Source organism: Aegilops tauschii, chromosome 5 (assembly GCF_002575655.3).
Source record: "Aegilops tauschii subsp. strangulata cultivar AL8/78 chromosome 5, Aet v6.0, whole genome shotgun sequence".
Taxonomy (NCBI): Eukaryota; Viridiplantae; Streptophyta; class Magnoliopsida; order Poales; family Poaceae; genus Aegilops; species Aegilops tauschii.
The window spans coordinates 566,651,650-566,656,943 of NC_053039.3; positions in this window are offsets into that span (position 1 = coordinate 566,651,650).

The window sequence follows — 5,294 nt, forward strand, 5'->3', positions numbered from 1 at the left end:
CAAGTTTAGTCTCATCAGCCGATTTAAACTTCAGGGCCGGATCATGCTCTATAGTTGGTTTCTTCAACGAAGTCATATCTGCTGGATCAACATTGTCCTTGTAAAACTTCAACTCTTCTGTCGCACAAACCGACTCAGCATAAGTCGCATCACCTGCTTCACACTCCAGAGCAATCTTGTGGCTCCCATGCACAGTTATAGTTCCCTTGTGACCCGGCATCTTGAGCTGCAGATAGACATAACAAGGCCGTGCCATAAACTTAGCATAAGCTGCCCGTCCAAATAGGGCATGATACGGGCTTCTGATTTTCACCACTTCAAAGGTCAAGGTTTCTGATCTCGAGTCATGCTCATCTCCAAAAGCCACCTCCAGAGCTATCTTACCAACAGGATATGCCGACTTACCAGGCACCACACCATGGAACACCGTATTGGACGGTTTAAGATTTTTATATGTTAACCCCATGCGAAGGAAAGTTTCATAATAAAGGATATTGATACTACTCCCTCCATCCATGAGTACCTTAGTGAACTTATAACCTCCCACCTGAGGTGCCACCACCAGAGCCAGATGACCCGGATTGTCAACCCGGGGTGGATGATCTTCTCTACTCCACACAATCGGCTGCTCAGACCAGTGCAAATAACGGGGCACCGCCGGTTCAACGGCATTCACCGCCCTTTTATGAAGCTTCTGATCGCGCTTCTCCAAGCTAGTGGTGAATACATGATACTATCCGCTATTCAACTGCTTCGGGTTGCTCTGGTAACCCGACTGCTGTTGCTGCTGCTGATTGCCCTGATGATTATAGCCACCTTGGTTACCCTGATTACTTTGATTGTTATGTCCACCCTGATAGCCGTGGAAGCCTGAACCGGAATTTCCTCCACCATAACCCGGCCCATGAGACCCGGGGCCCGAACCGCCTCCTGGTCCCTGATCATACCAAAAAGAATCAGAATTTTTGAACTCTTGCATGATGTAACAATCTTTCTAGAGGTGCGTGGATGGGAGCTCCTTCGTCCCATGCTTTGGACAGGGCTGGTTCAACAGATAAGACAAACGGTCCGGATTAGGACTTGGCCCTCCACCGCGCTGGGGCGGTTTACCCTTACGCCGCTGGCCCTTGTCATGTGTATTAGTATTAGCCACAAAGTCTAAACCGTGGTCCGCCTTACGCTTGCCGCCGTTTCCATGACCCGCCGGGTTGTGGTGCTGCCCCTTGGCGTTGTCGCTCTTTTTTCCCTTCCCTGTCTTATCATCGTCAGACTCGGGACCCTTGGTACTATCAGAGTCGGCATACTTCACCAGTGCAGCCATGAGGGTTCCCATGTCATTACAATGATGTTTGAGTCGTCCCAACTTCAACTTCAGGGGTTCAAACCGGCAATTGCCCTCCAATGTTAAAACTGCGGTGTCAGCGTTGTTGCAAAATCTCCGAAACCCGGTGCACCCAATGGGTTGTTGACTCTCCTTCCTCCTGGACACAGGCAGCTAAGTCCACAATTGACATGGGTTGCTTGCATGTATCCTTGAAATTCTGAATAAACCGGGCTCTCAACTCGGCCCATGACCTGATAGAATTAGCCGGTAAGCTCTTTAGCCAAGTGCGGGCCGTCCCTTCTAGCATCATGGCGAAGTATTTCGCACATGCCGCATCATCCACATCCAGCATCTCCATGGCCATCTCATAGCTTACGACCCATGTTTCAGGGGATAAATCGGCGGTGTAATTCGGCACCTTGCGCGGGCCCTTGAAATCCTTGGGCAAGCGCACATTGCGCAACGCCGGGACGAGACACGGCACTCCCAAAGAACTAGAGGTAACCCCTGGTTCCACCGATGTGGTTGGATGAACCGGAGTAAGCTGACGGGCTTCATGTTGCGCCGCTAACTCGGCTTCTCTGCGTGCCCGAGCCCGGTCCACCACCTTCTGAGCATCACCAGCACCACCCGCCGGGTTATTGCCACGGGGCGGATCACGGTTCCGCGCATTGCTTGACACTGCTGGTTCATCCATACGCCTGCTGTAACTCCGGCTTGGACGGGGAGTGGAATGAATCTGATCGCGACTATATGAATAAGCCTCCTGTTAAACCAAGGCTGTCTGAAGAAGCTCCTTAACCCGATGCGTCTCGACCGCCGCCGGAGAATTGCCTTCGATCGGGATGGCCGCCAGCCGTGAAGCGGCAGCGACAATGTTGTCCATCGGGTTAGAGTAATGACCCGGTGGCGTGGGGACATGCGGTGTTACAATGTTGTTCTGACGAGGCGGATCCACCAAACGTGGCTGAACCGGCGCCCCTGCTCCGGGTGCCTCCGCCCGGTTTACCACCGGCGGATTACTGGTCCCTGCTCCTGGGGTGTTAAAGATATTTCGAGCGTCATAAACCGGCGGCAGGCGAGATCGGTACCTCCTCTTCAGGACTTCGTTCGACGCACTCTGATCCAGCATAATCCGGTAAGCTTGTGCATCCAAAGCAGCCCGCTCCCCGGCCATCCTGGTATCCTCAGCAGCTAAGTCAGCTTTGGCCTGGGTGATCTGATCTTTCACTTTCACGATTTCCGCATTGTGTGCATCCTGATCCGCCGGGTTAACCTCCGCCATCCGCATTGCCAACGCGTCAAACAAATCAGATAGAACCTGAGCTGGCGGTCGCACAGGGCCTCCTGCCCCGGCCGCTGTTGCTGCCGTCGATCCAGAAATCATTGCCGCTGCGGTTGAAGAGTGGAGCGCCGGTTGCGTACCGGCCATGAAGATCGCAACCTGGTTTGGCAGATCAAAGGGGTCCGGAATACTATCGCCATCGGAACAGCCCCCAATCCGGCCATCTTGTAACTGATATAACGACTCGGTCTCTTCAGCCGATGACTCATCGCCGGAATAAACGACGGTCTCACCACCAGATTCCGATCTATCCTCAGATTCCTCTCCATGGATAACTCCCACAAAGGCACGCTTCATGACAGGCTTGACCCGGGCAAATCTCGCACGCTGAGCCGTTTCGACGAGGTCGGTGCAGATGTCCGGCTCAGGGCCCGGTTCGCTGATCTTGCCAATGAAAACGTTTATGCCACCAAAGGGGACCCGGTACCCGTACTCGATTGAGCCGGCCTCGGGGCCCCAGCCTGCATCGTCGATGTAGAGCTTGCCGCGACGACTCTTGGTCATCCGGCCCACAGCGTAACCCTTGAGTCCTTCGAAGTTTCCCTCCAAGAACTTGAAACCATCGTGCGATAGCCCCACGGTGGGCGCCAACTGTTGTGGTTTTGTCACGGCAGATGTCCTAGAGAAAGGACTTAGTCGTGGAGCCATCGCTACAGGTTAACTTAAAGGGGTTAAAGCGTACAAGGGACGCAAGAGAGTTTTATACTAGTTCGGCCCCTTACGATGAAGGTAAAAGTCTACGTCTAGTTCTGATGGAATTGCTAGGGTTTCGATGAACAGGGAGCGAATACGCTTTGCCTGGGTCTCGAGTTGTTGTCCCTTGTCCTTGAACCGCCGTCGGGTCGTCCCCTTATATACATGGGTTGATGCCCGTTGCTTTACAGAATCCCGAGGCCGGCTCATAATCGTGTCCGGCTCGGTCTCTGCTACTTCTATCTTACAACACAAGTTTACATATCAATGACGGTTTATGTCTACATGCCTTAAACCGGCTTTGGTCCCTGGGCCTTCATAAAGCGTCACTGTCTGTCTTCATGGACTTCAGATACACATGAACTACTTATGGGGTTAACCCGGCCTCTCCTGGCCGGTTTACGCCCAGTGGTAATATCCCCAACAACTTGTCTCAAAGAAGTTTCCGACAAGTTCAAGGAGTTGACTGTGATGAGAATTTCTCAATCATAGCGATGCTAAAGTTTGTTAGAATTATGTTGGCAGTTGCTGCATTTTCATTTACGAAATCAGGCAGATGGATGTCAAAACAAAGTTTCCTTGACGGTTTCTGTGAGGAAAGGCTGTATGCGATACAGCCATAAGGTTTTGTCAATCCTAAGGATGCTAAAAGGTATGCAAACTCCAACGATCCTTGCATCTCGGAGTTGGAACATACGCTTTGATGAGGTGATCAAAGCATTTGGGTTTATACAAAGTTTGCAAGAAACTTGTATTTGCAAGAAAGTGAGTGGGAGCACTACAACATTTTGATAAGTATATGTCTATGACATATTGTTGATCAGAAATGATGTAGAATTTCTGGAAAGCATAAAGGGTCGTTTGAATGGAGTTTTCAAAGGAAGACCTGTGTAAAACTGCTTACATATTGGGTATCAAGATCTATAGAGATAGATCAAGATGCCTAATAAGACTTTCACAGAGCACATGCCTTGACATGATCTTGAAGGAGTTCAAGATGGATCAGTCAAAGAAGGAGTTCTTGCCTGAGTTGTAAGGTGTGAAGTTAAGACTTGATGCTCGACCACGGCAGAAGAAAGAGAAAAGACGAAAGTCGTCCCCTATGCTTTAGCCATAGGCTCTATACGATATGCCATGCTGTGTACCGCGATGTGCCTTGCCACATGTCTGGCAAGGGGGTATAAGAGTGATCCAGGAGTGGATCATTGGATAGCGGTCAAAAAAAGTCCTTAGGAATAAGGAAATGTTTCTCGATTATGGAGGTGATGAAGAGTTTGGCGTAAAGGGTTACGTCGATGCAAGCTTTAACACCTACCCGGATGACTTTGATTAGCAAACCGGATACGTATAGTGGAGCAACCATTTGGGGTAGCTCCAAGTGGAGCATAGTAGCAACATCTACAATATAAAATAGAGATTTGCGAAGAACACACAGATCTGAATGTTGTAGACCCGTTGACTATAACTTCTCTCGTAAGCATAACATGTTCAAACCCTAGAACTCATTGAGTGTTAACCACATGGTGATGTGAACTAGATTATCGACTCTAGTAAACTCTTTGGGTGTTAGTCACATGGCGATGTGAACTGTGAGTGTTAATCACATGGCGATGTGAACTAGATTATTGACTCTAGTGCAACTGGGAGACTGTTGGAAATATGCCCTAGAGGCAATAATAAAATGGTTATTATTATATTTCCTTGTTCATGATAATTGTCTATTGTTCATGCTATAATTGTATTAACCGAAACCGGTAATACATGTGTGAATACATAGACCACAACATGTCCCTAGTAAGCCTCTAGTTGACTAGCTCGTTGATCAATAGATGGTTATAGTTTCCTGACCATGGACATTGGATGTCATTGATAACAGGATCACATCATTAGGAGAATGATGTGATGGACAAGACCCAATCCTAAGCATAGCAC